This window comes from Watersipora subatra, chromosome 8 (assembly GCF_963576615.1).
Source record: "Watersipora subatra chromosome 8, tzWatSuba1.1, whole genome shotgun sequence".
Classification (NCBI taxonomy): Eukaryota; Metazoa; Bryozoa; class Gymnolaemata; order Cheilostomatida; family Watersiporidae; genus Watersipora; species Watersipora subatra.
Window position 1 is genome coordinate 22,239,907 of NC_088715.1, and position 18,653 is coordinate 22,258,559.

General features: G+C 36.8%; 2 long non-coding RNA genes across 2 annotated transcripts; both read right to left on the reverse strand.

The window, feature by feature from the left end:
- Positions 1–1,058: 1,058 nt before the first annotated feature.
- Positions 1,059–12,836, reverse strand: LOC137402044 (uncharacterized). Its single transcript, XR_010979428.1, has 4 exons — positions 12,564–12,836; positions 9,171–9,276; positions 6,485–6,592; positions 1,059–1,514 (listed from the first exon to the last, which is right to left on the reverse strand). It is a non-coding gene; the product is annotated as an uncharacterized lncRNA (long non-coding RNA).
- Positions 12,837–12,839: 3 nt separating this feature from the next.
- On the reverse strand, positions 12,840–18,445 carry LOC137402045 (uncharacterized). Its single transcript, XR_010979429.1, has 3 exons — positions 18,405–18,445; positions 15,890–16,045; positions 12,840–13,029 (listed from the first exon to the last, which is right to left on the reverse strand). It is a non-coding gene; the product is annotated as an uncharacterized lncRNA (long non-coding RNA).
- Positions 18,446–18,653: the final 208 nt, after the last annotated feature.

The following is an 18,653-nucleotide window of genomic DNA, read 5'->3' on the forward strand; positions in this document are numbered from 1 at the left end:
CTTTTTGGTAATGCAATTTTTGTCAGCAATGGATTAGCTTATTTGCAAATGATTGGCTGAAAAGGACATCATTTGCTGATATGTAAAGGATTTGCTTATTTGCAAATGTTTGCCTGAAAAGGACACCATTTGCTGATACGTAAAGGATTTGCTTATTTGCAAATGATTGGCTAAAAAGGACATCATTTACTGATACGTAAAGGAGTTGCTCATTTTCAAATGATTGGCTGAAAACGACATCATTTGCTGATACGCAATGGATTTGATTGTTTGGACATCATTCATTTTTATTAAAAATTGATGTTTTCAACCACCTGGCATTTCATAAGCAATAGAAAATAAGTCTATAATTTGGTAAGTTAATTCAAAAGAAGCAATTAGGTCAAAATGTTTTCTTCATAAAATATTGAGTATTTATGATGCTCTGTGGATAGTAGGCCCATGTTTTTAACTGTTTCACTGTTTGTAGTTATGCTAGGCTTTATTACTCATCTCCAACTCCCCGTATCTCACATGATGACCGGCTGACACTCACTCAATGCTCCAGAAATCCATTACGTAAGTCCTGATGAAAACATGATTACTTACCCTTGTTATATGCAACATCCAGCCATGCCTCTTTACTTCATGTAGTTTTTGGTTTTTCAACATAGGAATGCTATTTTTGGGTCACAACTAGAGAAGAACAACTAATATTATTGGGAAAACATCAATTCATGCGAACTCAATGACTACAAGTAAAACTGCTTCATTTCTTTCTATTGTCATTGACACGACTTGCTTAAAATTTAAGAGTGGCTCTCACCATCACAGATATTTTTATTTTGTGGTCAAGTTCTGCGACTTCAAGATGGTATGTTCTCTAACATTTCAAGCCGCAATGGTTAGTATGATCTTTGATCATATTGTTTATTCTTCCACCTATTGGTTGCACAATTGACAAACAAGAGATCAAGGAGGTAAGCCGCTATCATCAGAGTATATTTAAGGGTCAGAGGTATATGTCTATAACATCAATATTCATAGTAAACTACAGTCAGTTTCATAATATTCCTGGATACTACGGACATTGATAAATTGCACTGAAACATATCAATAGAGTAAAGCAACTTCATGGTAGTTTTATGAAATTACTCATTAAGTGTCTACTTATAAGAGCAAATAGCAAAGCTCACAGAAACACAAAACATACCAACTTTTTGTTGGAATAAAATATTCTGAAATCACAAATTTCCTGTAACTATTTAAATACCTGATGGTATATGATGGAAGGATTTGTAAGTGTCAAAACTAACCATAACTAACCTCAGATAGGAAATGAGGCTATGGATGATTATGAAGACTATGAGTTTATGAGTTGTCCCTACAGTAATGCATCGATGAAATCTCATTTAATCAACTGTAATTTGAACTGCCGTTGGAGAGGCAATTTGCCGTCACATCTGCACTGTCAGTTTTTCTCTGAGTACTAAGCGATAAGGGTTTGATTTTTTGTCAGCCATGGGGATGGGACCCTGAAAAATGAAATGGTTCTAAGAATATAAATTGACAATGAATAGATACAACATAGGACTTCAAAACATTAGATATATACGTTTGAAAAGGACAAGGTGTGTGCGAAAAAAATACTAACAGTTGGCCAATCAGGGTTCAGCTTACAGAGCCAAGAAAACATTTGACCAATCAACACCTCTATGACGGAATATCTAAAGCTAAGAAAATGACTAATATTATGACTAAATATTATATTTAAAGTGATATAAATAATTCTATGGCTAAGAATCTAATGCTACAAGCCTATGAATAGCTATTGGACTAAGAACCTTAACCTTTTGAACCCTGGCAGTTCTTGACAATGCGCGTCAGTAACCCTGGGCAATTTGTCCAATGATCTAAAGATTCTAAACTTTCATTAAATATATCTGACTATGCTCATAATGCCATGATATTTGGTAAACACTAGCAAAAAAGTAGAGTAATCCACAGCAAATGTCACTACACAGCAAAAAAACAGTAATTCTTCATTCCCGGAGCTAAAGCCATAAAAATTTGTACAATTTAAAAAACCTCTAAAAAAATAATTACAGTAGCATCATATCCATTGTGCACACATTCATTTTTAGTTAATGGCTCAAACTAGACTGGATAAGTATAGTAAGTAGCATAAAATTCTTCCTCTGTATAGCAATCATCTATGACCTACCATAAAACGAGACATCGTTTTTTTCGCGATAAAATTTTCCTATAAAATTTGTTATTAGAATGAATGAAATAAAGATATTTGAAAACTGTTACAAATGGAAGAGAAATATTTGGTCTAACGCTATGCGCAAGAAGTAATTTGATTTGTTTACTCTGTTACTTAAAAATAACTTTGGTGAATTCAGCAATGCTAATGACGGTATTCCAGCTGCTAAGGCTTCTGACACACTCTACGCGATGCCAGACCAACAGCTGTTAGGATTGAGAAGGTTAAGCCAAAACAAATTATTAGCTAAAATGAATAGCTCTATGATTGAAGTACTCAAACTGAAAGGTTTTAAATATGTCTATGATTAAGTACTAATATTGGGCCGGTAAAGAGTTATCCGCTCTTACCGACACCGAGGGTTTATCGGTATCCGGGAAAGCCAACCATTTCGGTGACAGTTAGTTATTCGCGGCCGGTTTGATATGATCGGTATTTATCCGTAAAAGCCTATCGGTAATTGGTTATGCGGATAGATTTTTGTATTGGACAGGCTACAGCATTACTAGCAACCTGTTGCGCGGGAGAATCTCACGCATAATGAGCTGTTTATGAAAGAGCTCATTTGACGTCTCACTCACAATCGCCATGTAACGGAATGAGATTACAATTGTGCGTCAATTGATGTTATGGTTAATTGCTAATCAAAAAGAGTCTCTCAGCGCACATTGGCAATCACAACTTTTTTTCTCAGACATTCTGAAAACACAACACATGCAAATTATATTATAACTCTTTCTTCAACAAGTATTTTCACGCTTACCTAAATGTATCTAGTATAATATTACATCTTAAATGTAAAATGTAATATACGTTTTATATTATATCAAAAAGAAAACGTATATTACGTTTTATATTTGATAAACCCCGTTTGATATTTGATACGTTTGATATTTTTAAACGTTTTATATTTGATTTATAACCCCACCTGCGTTATATAAAAATGACAATAAAAATGACCGATTGCAGGTGTGCACCATAAACAGACACATACTATACACAGCACATACCATGCACAAGCGGATACCACTCACGGACGGAAACCATTCACGGGCGCATACCATATACAGGCTTAGACACAGGCGCGTACGTTGCACGGGTATATACCATACAATAGCGGACACCATTCATGGGCAAATATCATATATACAGACATGTACCACACACGGGTGGTAACTATACAATGGCTCATACACAGTTTCATATCATATACAGGTGTGTACCATGCATGGGTATATACCGTACACGGGTACATACCATCCACACGGAAAATCCACAGGTACATCCACAGGTACATCCACAGGTACATCCACAGGTACATCCACAGGAAACCATTCACGGGTTCCTACACAGGCGCATACATTTCACGGGTACATATCATATACAGGTAAACACCATAGACAAGTGCATACCATACACATGTACAAGCGCAAACCATATACATATGCATACCATACACATATGCATACCATATAGGAGTGCAAAGCATGCACGGATGCATACCAAACATTGGTAAATACCATATACAGGTACATACCATACAGACATTTAGGCCTACCACACCCAAATATACTACATTCATATATTACATGTAATTGATTAACCACACTAAACTATTGTCACCCTGCACAAAACAGACTTGAATTCAACTTGAATGAATTTCGTACATTAAACACATACGCGAAGCTATATTTTAAATATTTACCAGATGTGCTTTAATTATGTCATCTAATTTTTCTAGTATAATTAGCCTCGGTTTGCCTCGCGTAGCCTCTATCTTTTTGCCAACCTTTAATAAGCGTTTTTTCAAATGAATTCAAGAAGAAATACCAAACGATAGTGTTTTCGAAAGCGGCTTCTCGGATACTTGGCCATGTAATGGCTATATAGTGGCCAACGACAACCAGCTTTTATGTTCGTATCTCCAAGATTACTCGTATCTCAAGGAAAAAACTTGAAAGAAAGTCAACTTGTATACCAAGTTTTTTGCATGTTGGAGTTGTCATATCATAACTCATATGTAGAGTTATGACTGTAACTACAGTACTTTTCTGACTATAAACTGCACCCCTATATAAGGCCCATCTGCTTTATTTTTCAAAAAAACGATAATAGAACAATACATAGGCCGCACCTTTGTATAGGCCGCAGAACTCAGGACGGTGCTTTTTAACACGACAGCAACTTTCTGGTTTAAAACAGAACAGTGCCTAACGGCACTGTTTCGTATTAACCGACGCTTTTTAACCTAGTGCCTAACGGACCAGTATTGTTAGGCATTGTTTCGTATTTTCTTTCACTGCTAGAGGTACACTAACTAGATATTCTGGTTAATGGGCCCTTGTGATGAAAGAAGAAGCCACAGAATAGCTTATATAAGCCGCATGGTTCAAATCATCAGAAAAAAGTAGCGGCTAATAGTCTGAAAAGTATGGTAATGTAGAGGAGTATAGACGTTGTATACACATATAGTACAGTGTACACACTGTCATAAAAATATATTTTAAACACGGGTATAAAACCAAAGTTAAAAAAACTATTTTTGTTTCCCTATCAAAAAGAAGAACCTTGATAAGAGAAACTTAAAGGTATGCCCACACGTAATGATGTTTTCTTTGGTTCTGACTGAAATCACGAAATAAACGAAAAACAGAATTATTCGGCTGAAATTCACAGAATGGTCAATGCTGTGCATGCACACAGAAATCGTTCACGAAATGCTTCAAATAGGCTAAGCAGATTATTAGCGATCACGATTTTAGCAACTTTTGCAATTTATATAGTCCGGGCACATAACGTGACACGCAAGAAAAATACTAATGTAACTTGCCATAGTAAATACATTAAACTGACTCGATTGCACTAAATCTGGCAAGTCTTGCTACAACGGGAATTGTGTGCTGCTAAATAAAAATTGTCATTGTTAGAAAAAGTTGATTTTTAGCCGTAGTGTGTGAAGGATAAAAACCAACGATAGCGCAATTTAAGCAATTGCATTGTATGTTCTATGTTGAATTACAACGGTACTTCAATTGTGAGTCGTAATACATTTTTTGGACTGTAGCAATTGCGAAAGCTGCAAAAATCATGCTTGCTAATAATTTGTTTAGACAATTAAAAGCGTTTTGTCGACTATTTTGGTGTGCATGCTAGTGTTGGGACAGTATATAATTTAGTGCCGGTTAGGATATCCTTGCACTTTTTTACCGGTTTTCCCGGTGTTGGTATCCTTGGTATTTACCGTCTTTGGTATCCTTTGCCAACTAATAAAGTTCGGTATTGTTGGTATTGCAGTTCGATATATGGTTTTCGGTGTGTTTAACTTCAGCTTACCTACTGCCCATTTTTATATAACGCAGGTAGGGGTATAAATCAAATATAAAACGTATAAATATATCAAACGTATCAAATATCAAACGGAGGGTTTTATCAAATATAAAACGTACATGTATATTACGTTTTATATTTATCAATGTAAGACGTAATATAATACTAGATACATTTAGGTAAGCGTGGAAATGTTTGTTGAAGAAAGAGTTATAATATAATTCACATGTGTTGTGTTTTTAGAATGTCGAAGAAAAAAGTTGTGATTGCCAATGTGCGCTGAGACTTTTTTTAATTAGCGTGTTCGTCAAAGAGACATTTTTTGCAATGAACCATAACATCAATTGAAGTGCGATTGTAATCTCGTTCCAACACATGGCGATTGTGCGCGAGACGTCAAATGAGCTCTTTCATAAGCAGCTCATTGTGCCGGAGATTTTCCCACGCATTGCGTCACTGGTAATGCTGTAGCCTGCCAAATACAAAAATCTATCAGGATAACTATTTGCCGATAGGCTTTTACGGATAAATACCGATCATATCAAATCGGCCATGGACAACTAGCTGTCACTGAAAATGATTGTTTTTCCCGGATACCGATAATCCCTCGATGTCGGTAAGAGCAGATAACTTCTTACTGGCCCAACACTGGTGCATGCACAGCTCAGAAAATTCTGTGAATTTCGGCCCATTAATTCTGTGTTTTCGTACATTTCATGATTTTGCTCAGAACCAAGGAAAGAATTGTTAGTGTGGCCATACTTTTACTCATCCTAGACCGCTTATAGAAAGAAGGCTGGCACAGTACTTGGACTAGTGCCAAATTCAGAAGCCTTATGTATATGAGGCTTTTTGTTGGGCGATGGGGAAGTATAAGCCTCAAACTGCTAATTTTAGATATCAACTCACCTCAGTCTATGTAAGGATGATCCATAGAGTAGTAGAAATCTAGGTGAGTACAAGTAGACGTGGAGCAGAGGTGAGACAGTCCTATCACTGCCCTCATCTACCTACAAACTATGAACATAAGAAAACACTGCACTATCTTATCATTGAGCAAAACAAGAATAATTCGCAAACCAACATTGTTAAAATTTCACAAATACGTAAGGAATTTGACTATGCACATGATCAGCTATGCAAGTCAGTTTGATTTTAGAAAACCCGCAGTATACCATACCCATGCGCATATCATCTACAGGAGCGTATCATATACGGGTGCATACTATACACGGGTGCATGCTAGTGCTGGGCATGAGTAATATAACTCGTTGAACTCGCGGGTTTATCTTCTCTCGAGTCTTGGGTGATAGAGATTTCGAGCACTTCGATCTTGCCAGTTCAGGTTTTGACTTACGAGTTCAGATTTTGGTACACGGATCCCTCGAGTAGAGTGGACAAAAAATTGGTCTATTGCGGCGGCACTCTAAACACTGTTAAATAACCCGCCTATTAACCCTTTGAACTCTGGCATTTTTTGTCCATGCATGTTAGTAACCTTGGGCAATCTGTCCAATGATCCAAAGTTATCAAACTTTCATTATATATATATATATATATATATATATATATATATATATATATATATCTGAAAACGCTCATAATACAACGATATTAGCTGAAACACTAGTAAAAATAGTCGGGCCACCCAGTGCAAATGTCATTAAACAGAATAAAACAGTACCTTACCATTTTTCGGGCTGAAACTGAAAGTTCGTACGATTGAAAAAAACTCGTAAAAACATTTACAATAGCATCATATCCATTGAGCACATGTTCATCATTGTTTTATGACTCAAAATACACTGAAAAAATGTAACTAGTATTCACACAACCATTCACACAACCATTCACATCCTACCAATAAACCAGTTGTGGCCATTCTCTTGCGATATCATTCAAATAAAAATTCTTATTAAAACCAAGAAGGCAAATAGAGACATTTGAAAACTATTCCAAATGGAAGTGAAATTTCTGGTCTAACAACTTGTGCAAAAATCAATTTGGGTAGTTTACGCTGTTACTTAAAATTGGCTTTTGTGAACAATGCCAAGTGAATTCCTGCCAATAGAGATTCTGACACACCCTACGCCATGCCTGAAGACTGACAGTTGGGGTTCAAACTTCAAAAGGTTAAAGCTGCGAGCACCAATATCGGTCGTTAGAACATAGTAAAAATAAGATTAAAAAGTTGAATAAAATTATAATTGCATTGTGAAATTTAAAATATGTCTGATGTTTGGAAATTTTAGACATAAAACCTTTATCAACAAACCCGATACCCGAAAAACACGTTGGCCAAGTACTCATGCCGCGCACTACCATCTACCCGATACTCGAAAAACTCAAACGGAAGGAGACGAGTCTAAACTCGTTGGCAAAGAAGTACTCGTGTCCAGCACTAGTGCGTACCATATAAAGGTGCACACCATACATGGATGCATATCATATACTTTGAACTCTGGCATAAGGTCAAGGTACAACTTGGAGTTGTTTGCCAGCTAGCAATAACTGCAGCCCAACAAGGCCAAAAGAAGACAACCGCCACTTATCAAATGCAGCACATCTACAACGGCTAAAACAGATACAGGGACCTGCTCAAATAATCTTGTCAAAATAAGTTAATTTCAAATTCTTCCTTGACAGCTTCTGCAGGAATTTCATAGTCATTTCCTTTTCAAACCTTTGATAAGCCCTTTCTGTTTTAATACACCATCCTATTCATTTTCCTTCCGAGGCAGATGATATAGCATAAGTTTCCACAACAACGATGTTTACGGCAAAAATCTATTAGACTGTAACCATACTAATGCACGGTGATCAGGATTAATCATTACCTGAAGAAATATTAGAAGGTTTTGGAGCATATGTTGGCTTTATAACGGCTCGTTTTAGTACCTACACAAAAACCTTGATCATGGATGACAGGGTTAACCAATTTTACCAAAATTATGCCATCGTAAGTTTAGGATCTCAGTCTATCATTTAGCACAAACAAACAACAAGTAAGTTTTCTTTTCACTCAGAGATAACAGAGCAATATCGCTGTTATATTTTGACATTTATATTGAATGAACAACAATTGCAAAATCGACTTGAAGACATTTTCGCTAGCAAACTTCTTTAACATTAGGCCAAAGATATTTCAGATAAATATATTTTTATAAGAAAATGGTGTCCACATTTTGGTCACACTGCAAAAACAATGGCGTTATTTGTTGGCAGCAGGCTTCCTTGAACACAAAAAACCAGATCACTTGTGCGTGTGGAAAGGCCTTATTTTTCTGTCACTCCGTATGCAGACATGCCTTGACATGATGGTCCCACAACCATCACTCTACTATATAGCCGTATGGAAACATATCTACTTGTCAGCACAGCATATCGCTTCAGCACTGGCTCACCCAGGCGTCTCTACACTATCACTGTATGGAAACTTGGTAAATTACTCATCCAATAGGCTATTATTAGAACGCTGGCACACAACGTTTGGACTAGTGCCAAATTCAGTAGCCTTATGTAGATGAGGCTACTACTGGTCAGATGGGGAGTGTAGGCCTCAAACTGCTAATATATCCTTAAGATCTTGACTCACCTCCATTCCATGCCAAGAAGATCCATAAAAGTATTAGCAGAAGTCAATGTAAATACAGCCAGATGTAGAGCAGAGGTGAGACAGTCCTGGCACTGCCCCAATGTACCTACAAACAATGAACAGAGGAAATCACTGCACCATCTTATCATTGAGCAATACAAAAGAATAATTTAAAAACTAACATTGTTAAAATTTCACAAACACGGAGTTTCATCAAGGAATTCAACAATACACAGAGACAGCTATTCAAGTGAGTTTGACTTTAGAAAAACCTGCATGGTTTTGGGAGTATTGTGTTTTCAAGGAAAAATCAGAGGCCTTCCCAAAATAACCACTAATAAGTCTACATGTAAAATGCTATGTACAGCAGCAAAGAAAGATCGCTGTAGAATACATTTATCTCAACAAACCTTTTCGTTAAAACTTCCCTTTCCAAACGGAATTCTACCAGACGAGCTAAATTCAACCAAGTCAAATGTATTAAATTAAGAAGTAATTAGTGTTCTATCATTTTAGGAGGATCAGACTAGTTATATAGTATTATATAGCTAGTCACAAAGGAAAGTCATCGGAGTTGAGTAAAGGCTAAAGTACATTAAAGTAAGATCCACTATAATTCGCTGACTTTGAATCCTGCCGCTAACTCTAGTTATAGACACTATAAGTTGTATGTACTAGGAGTGCTTAATATTTACCCCTGCTGCTTTGTCACGATTGGCTAGGTAAGTCCAAGTAAATATTTAAAGGTTGACTTGCAACAAAATTCATATCACAGCTATCTGGTATCAAAAGATTCACCATGTCTTACTCTGTTGTGTTGCAGGTACCAAATATGTGGGAATGCGATTACAAGCTCTTAATTAAGCTACCATGTAATAAATGTTGAATGGAAATTGCATGTTGCAGATTAACACAAGTGAGTAGTTAACAAAGATGAGAACTTCTATAGCAGAGATAATAGTAGCACATTTTTGGCTTACTGGCAGTTCCTGAAAAAGGAATGAATAGAGTATAAAATATGTTTAAAATGAAATAGCTCGCCTTGCATTTTCTCGCACATCGTTTTCATGTGCTGTTTCCATCTTTCGTAACCCTTTGGCAGGGGAAACAACAAAAATGTCGTTTATCGGTTGCATGAGAAACGACTTTTATGTCGCTTTCGGTAGACGTTTATAAAGCTCTCGCTTAGTAACACTAAACAAAGGATATGAACACTAGTAAGTTTTAAATATCATCAACAAGAGGTTAGTCGATAAATTACAATATATGAAACGATTATCTGAGAGGCATTGCCTTGCGCTAAAATCTAAAGAAATCGCGACTCCTTAGAAAAATATGTAAGTAGGGAAAACCTGTCAACATTGGCTCGACGTTCAAAATTGTAAAATATAAATTTATTGGATCCTGCGATCGTTAGTGATCTTTAGTCTGATCAGGATAAAGTAATTCAGATGATAGAAGTGATGTAAACTGTTAAAACTTTGGAATATAAAGAGAAGAGTGACCGTTGTGGTAGCTTGTACAGCTACGCTGTCGCGTTTGACTCCACCGAAAGGAATGCTTCCAAGCATTTCACATAGGAAAAATTGTACATGGTTGTAACATTTTTTTAGCAGTACATATGTAAACTAGTAGTGTTTGTACAAAAGATTCCGTTAACAAAAATAAATTTCAGTTTGAGCTACGCATGTTCATAGAATATTGATTTTATTGAATTTTTAAAAATAAGTTACGCGATTTTCGAGTGTTTTTGCGGGGCCATAACCCAGCTAAAGGGTGAAAGGGATGAAAACATTTGGCCAAAAGTTGTGAGTAGCATAATTTTCTTGACTCACTGGTTTTGGCCAGTTCAATCTTGCGTATGTTACAGATTGTTACAGATGTCACAGATTAATTGAGTCATGGAGATTTAGTGATATAAATGGACATCCACAAGTTTTCTATTTTAAATGTATGCTGTGATCAACATAAGGTTTCATTACCAGCTGAGACATTGTGTATGACATGACGTCTTCTCAAGCCAGCAAACGCTACTACAACAGTATCTATTGCTATTGGCTGCTGGCCAACAGGGTCAATTGGCACGCAGCCAAGAGACTGCCTCGCTTCTTTGGAGAGCTGTTTACTGTTTGAGTAGAGTATGGACATGGCAGTGAATAGAGATTAAATATTAATACTCAGCATCATTGCTTTAATCTAAAAGAAATTACATTTACAAGCTTAACAAACTTAGATATAGATATACAATAACAGAAATAAATAAAAAGTGTGATAGATAAAAAATTCACCACCTTTTATTAACCCTTTACTGTGACCAACGTCTGCAGTCCCCTGCAGACGAACTGCGAGTGACTAAACGAGCAGTTCAGTTGGTGTGACTAGAGATTTCTAGCTGTATTTTTTATTATATTATTATTTATTGTTTTATCACCACATGTATATATGTTCGGCCTATTTTACATTTTTGTAAAGTACTAGCAGCGAGTCCGGAGTTGTCTAGGATTTTTGAAATTTTCAATCATGTAGACCCAGTAGGCTTGTAGAATTACAACACAAATAGCTATACAATGAACCCTTGCCATAGAGTAGACCCTTGCCATAGAGTAGACCCTTGCCATAGAGTAGACCCTTGCCATAGAGTAGACCCTTGCCATAGAGTAGACCCTTGCCATAGAGAAGACCCTTGTCATAGAGTAGACCCTTGCCATAGAGTAGACCCTTGCCATAGAGTAGACCCTTGCCATAGAGTAGACCCTTGCCATAGAGTAGACCCTTGCCATAGAGTAGAACCTTGCCATAGAGTCGACCCTTGCCATAGAGTAGACCCTTGCCATACGACTTTAATTCGTTCCACATGGGATCATAAGACAGACGTGTCCCATAGAAGTGCATAGAAACCCATAGTGTTTATCTAATACAAACACTCCTTACAAAACTCATCCAAATTTCATAACAAACTTTATTTTGATTTGCAAATTTTGCCGGTTTTACCTTGCAGATTGATGCAAACATGCGCATTATGGAAACAGCAATTGAACTCGCGAAACGATACAATTTTGGCAACAGACGGCCACTGATTTCCAGTAGTTGTATACAAACATCTGATACACTAAATACTAAGCGAATGCACACAAGTGCATACAATACGGATGCCAACACTAAATGAGCCAGTGTGCTATGTAGCAATAGTAAAGATAGCCCACTCTCTATAAGACATGGTCTGATACTAACCAAGTCATGTACATACTACTTCCTTACACACGCTAGTAAAACCATGTTAACATCATTTCTTATGTAATAGTTTTAGCTGAATCATGCTATCGGCCTACTTCCTTTCATGGAGTACCAACTAACCAATATTCTCATAACACACGGCATCAACGGCTGACCCACCTCTATAGATGACGTTAGTTCCTATGTCCCGACCATTATCATGGTTTGTGGAAGTTTCTGATTAGCAGTGGTTTGTAGGAGCTCAGCATCGTCTGTATATATTCAGGGATGCGATCTCAACAGACAAGAAGAATACGTCTGCAAAGACAGTGGTTAGTAGGAGCTCAGCATCGTCTGTATATATTCAGGGATGCGATCTCAACAGACAAGAATAATACGTCTGCAAAGACAGTGGTTTGTAGGAGCTTAGCATCGTCTGTATATATTCAGGGATGCGATCTCAACAGACAAGAAGAATACGTCTGCAAAGACAGTGGTTTGTAGGAGCTTAGCATCGTCTGTATATATTCAGGGATGCGATCTCAACAGACAAGAATAATACGTCTGCAAAGACAGTGGTTTGTAGGAGCTTAGCATCGTCTGTATATATTCAGGGATGCGATCTCAACAGACAAGAAGAATACGTCTACAAAGACAGAATAGAAAAAACTTCAAATATGATTTTGACGCAGTGCAACTATAGATTTACTGGTAATAAGAAACAAAAAGTGATTAGATTATAATTATAATACAGTCACACCTCGACATATGAGTGTCCCAACATCCAACTTGAGACACGAGTAAATTGACAGCATGACTGTAGAGAGTTTAACCACAGACTATAATATTCAAGTCAGCTATGAACAGCCTAGCTAGCTAGATAGAACTAGCCTAGTTTATTTATAGAACATTGACACACAGCCAGGACAGGTTAAGAACTAAGATCATTGCAGAGATTGGGCAGAATGCTGGCTTATGGATTCCTAGAGCAGATACATCAGAAACCACTTCAATGCAACAATGGACCCTCGTCAAAGGATTATAATTCATTCCGGTGTTGGCTTCGTAAGGAGCACATTTTGTATAGGAGGGTATCAAAACCATAGTTGATATCTAAAATTTTATATACCTACTGTACCGTACATATAAAAAATAGTGAAGAGATAATATGTTAACCTTAGTAACTATAGTTACCTATAGTAACTTTAGTGTGTTTAATGGTTATGATCTACAATAAAAATGCCATGCTATAATGTAATACGTACAGTACGTACCGTAGGGAGTTTGTACAACATAAACGTTGAACTTGACTGGAAGAAATTTAGCTTAATACACACACACTTGATGATAAACTTCAGTATGTATTTTAGTTATTTTACTGAATTTCAACTTTTTACTCGCTAAATTTTTATCTACCTGTTCCTGGCTCGCTTTCACTATAAATTTTAGTCGAGCTCATTGAAACCTTTTTCCGCCTAATTTGACAGGCAAGTTGAGGGATGCTGTGTTCGAAAGTGGCCTCTCGAAAAGTCGTTTGGATCAATTTGGTTAGAATAGCGAGTTTAGTTCAGTAGTGAAAGAGTTAAATTGCATGCTGTGATCAACAGAAGTTTCTGTTACCAGCTGAGACATTGTGTCTGACCCGATGTCTTCTCAAGCCAGCTACTGTAACTACAGCTATCTCTATTGGCTACTGATAAATTAGGTCAGCCGGCAAGTTTCCAAGTGACTCAGTGATCTTTAGGAGCTGTCTACTGCTTGATATTATAGATTAGAGTACAAAATGCTATACAGTAATACTTCAACTTACGAGTGCTCCAACGTACGAGAAACTTGAGATACGAGCCAGCTTTTAAGCAAGTTTTAGCACTAACATACGAGCCATGTTTGAGATACGAGCACGTGAGTCAGTTGCCAAGTATGCCGGAGGTGTTTTATGGGAACACCAACACTCTGTATTTTTCAACTGCTCAGGTTATACTTTTGTACCGTGTTTTTTGTGCACGATTTTCAGTGCAGAATTATATGAATTAAAAGTATTGTGTGTAGACCGATTGTTTGCCAGTAAAATGAAAGATGAAATGCATAGCAAAAGCAAATGATAACAATTATTAAACGGAAAATTATTGAAAATATGCAAAATGTGTATGCATGATTGAGCTAGCTCAGCAATATGACAGAAATACGTCCACAATTATCAAACAGAAGGATTATATTCAGAGCATTTATTTAGTTCGCAAAAGGACTAACCATAGTTTCTAAACGGCGCAGCGATCTTCATGACCGCTAATGGAGAGACTGCTCAGGCATTGGATAAAAGATCAACAATGCTAGAACGATGCTATGTGAAAAGGCCGGTGCTATCTAGCAAAACTATAAACATTCGGACAAGTTGGCTAGTGGTCATGCATTAACTGTTTGTGACGACACCTGTGTTCGTCCTAATCGCAACATGTAGAAAGGGCGACAAAGGCAAACGTCCTTAGATAGGTTTATCTTAAAACGGCTGGCTAGTCGTGAAAGCGAAACAAAGGAAAAATTAGCTAACCAGCGAGAAACTTCAAACTATGAACGCCGAAGAAATTTTAATTACGTTATCAAAGTCAACTGTTGTAATGAAGGATAACTCTCTATAACTTCCTAGGATATCTCCCTCTCTGGCAAATGCTAGCGTTAGCTGCTTCTGTATCATATTTAATTTTACATTTTAATTAATCACATTTCCTTGCATTATTTTTTATTTGTTGCTTTTTAAAACTGCTATGAGAAATTTAAGATACAAGCATACAGAACGGTTTCAACTTTGCTAGGAAGCAGGGGCGACTTAGGAGAATAGCATCGCTCGGTCTATATCATCAGATCGGTTTGAAAGTTTTAACGAAGTCAGCCAAAATTGAAAGTAAGACGACAAGTGCAAAGTCCGAAGATAAATACAAAAACTGAAAATACAAACCAAATTAAACCTATATCTAGCGCGAGATATATGTAGCACAACATCCGAACATATTTTAAGAGTAGGAATAGAAAGCCAAGTTATTGCAAATTACATTACAGAAAAAGGTGTCGCTGTCATGTCTATTTCAAACCACCATTAGCCCCTACGTCTGTCTCGAAGATACGAACTCCATACAGTATGCTACTTACTATATAGACTATGCTATGTACTGATCGTACTCCATATTATACTACATAATACTGTTACAATTTGTTGCAGATAATAACCACTATATAGTTATTTGTTACTTCATGAGCGTAAGTAGTGAATTATAACAAAAACACTTTTTCCAATGTAAAATGACTGTTATTATGTTTTAAGTATTTGGTTCATAGGGAGAAAAACAAATTAATTAGTATTTAGTTATGTTATAGTGGACAAATTGATTTGAAATACTAGAAAATTGACATACAAGCTCGGTTTTGAAACGATTCATGCTCACATGTTGAGCTATGACTGTATATATGGTAACAATGATTCCCATAGAGTACAGCATCAACTTCCGACCTACCTCTCTGCATGACACTAGTGTTGAATAGATCAGGTTGCCATCTACCCCAGTATCATCACGGTTCGCGCATATTTTCTATGTCCCTGCAGTTTTTTGGAGATCGGCAGTGGCTGTATATATCGAGGGAGGCAACTTCTGCAGACACAAAGAGCACTTCTGAAAATAAAAGAATATGAAAACTACAAATAAAGTAACTATAGACTTAAATGTTATAAGAACAAAAAGTGAAGACACTATCAAAAGTACGCAATCGCCGTCAACTCGAACTCAGAAGCGCATGATCGCTTCTGAGTTTGCCGTCGATTCGAACGCAAAAGCGTGCTACCGCTGTCGACTCGAAGGCAAAAGCGCGCTACTGTTTTCGACTCAAAGGCAAAAGCATGCGATCGCTCTCAACTCAATTGCAAAAAACGTAGACGTAAAAACGCGCTATTACCATCGACTTGAACCAAAAAGCGCGCTATCATCGTCGACTCGAAGGCAAAAACGCCCTGATACTGTCGACTTAAAGGCAAAAGCGCGCCATCGACGAAGGCAAAAGCGTGCTACTGTTGTTGACTCCAAAGCAAAAGCTCGCTGTCGCCGTCGACTCAAAGGCAAAAGCGCATGATTGTTTTTGACTCGAATGTATTTCGTCGTCGATTTCCTTTATATTCACTCTATAGACCAATAAATAAATATTCCCCATTAGAATGCTTAATCAACATTCTGAAGTTTTAGTCAAATTAGACCAAACCATTTCACTTTTAAACAATTACGAATTTGAGAGTACAAATTTACAAGTAGCATGGACGGATATTCAAATTTGTAAAATGAAAATGGATAGACAAGCGACAACTTGTTAATGTAAAGATACAAAACTCATTTCAGATCTTTTAACTTTTGAGAAACGGACATAAAAGTCTATCAATCTTGGCAACCTGTCAACATGTTGGTCAATTAGATTGTTAATAGTTGTGCAGTCCGGGTCACAAATGGTAAAAATAGCAATTCTATCCGTTTTTTTATTTACGAAGAGAAATTAGTTAAAATCTCGCCATCTACACTATACCACATTTACAATTGTTAATTTAATAGGCAACTCCTGTTATTTACCCGAATACTCTATATAATATTGTGTTAATTTGTGGATAGTTGGAGATTTCATTTTTGGTATATTCCAAGGAGCTCCATGCAACAATTTTAAAAACTGTGCATGAAATGACAAACTACACAAACAATCATAAATAATAAATAGCAACAATAATGCTAACTTTTAGTGACAGACAATGACTAGAGGCGTATCAATCTGCAACCTGTATCGTCAATCATAGAATAGTTGTATGCAAGTTACACAAAGAGTTTAAAATTTGCGAGTGGCCTGTGCAATCTAAAGCTTTATGTACGCCAGCTCAAAATCAATGAAATTTTATTTTTAAAGATTTCGGCTGACAAATGTCTCGCAAAATCTGCAAGCAGCAGTTTGAAATTTTTCAATAAGCTAACGCTTGTTGGATTTCAACAGTTAATGCGAACCGATCGATTCCAGTTCTGTTTCCTCACATAGATCAAGTTGACATGTAATGATAACATCAAAATTAATCGTGTAGTAATCTGAACAAATTTATTAGCAAACAATTGCAATTTTGCAAATTTGGGTGGAAAAATGTCAAAAGCCAGTACCATATTATCGACATATGTACACACAGCTTAGGGTTTGCTACTAAGTGGCCCTGCTGTGATCCACTAATTAAAGCAGACCCAAAGCATGTAGCATAAAAATGGTAACAAAATATCAACATGTTATATGCACCGTTTCTTTTCACTTCCTAGTGAACCAGGTGAATAGCATTTTTATTATCATTGTCACTGATGTGAAAGACTAACAGAAATAAATTATTTAAATATGATAAACAGGCAAAACGCCACATCCTGCTGTTTTATCAGTAAAATTAGTACAGATATCTGCTCCCAAGGTTTTGCTACACAGGCTGACTTTTTATTTAATAGGCTACTCTCAAATTGAAAATAAGTTCAAAGTTATCCTATAACATCTCTTACTATTTAAAAAAAAAAATAATTCTCACTTTGATTGAGCTTGTAAAGAACCAAAAGTGTGCTACACTAACAGAAGCCAAAGACGCAGCGAGCAATGCATGAGTGAAAGGAACACGGCCCACATCCGTATTACATTGGAACATAACAACGTTTCTAGCCAAACAGGGAAAAAAGAATGTATGACAATTGCATTATATGAAGTTTTTGTTTCATTCATAAAAAAAAAATTTTATTTACCGTTATGTTTTCCTACAACAATCGATGAGAATTTTCTTGAGATGCCGATTCATGTCAATCGTGTTGCTCGTTACCTAATAGGCCTATACATGTACGTTGCAAGAGTGCCGATATTCTTGCATTTAATTTTGAAACATGTAATTTGTTTAATAATTTGCCAAGCTCTTAGACCATCACTCGTCCTTAGGTAGGATTTTCATTAGCAACCTGATTCATGCACTAAATACAACATACATCTTACCATCAAATGCAGTGGTTACACCAGAGTCCATAATATTTGAGATCCCAGTTACTAGCTCACTAACAGCCGTAGCTGGCTATCGCCTTGAAATCAACAAGAACGCTTCAGCCAATCACATCGAGCTTACAACAGCTACTCACGCCTTCCTCAGCGTATACGATATGTCTCCTCAGGCGGAGACAATTCATCCCTAGTATTTCACCATATGCGTTCAGTAGATTTGAAGGTCGGCATTGCCAGCGCCGGTCA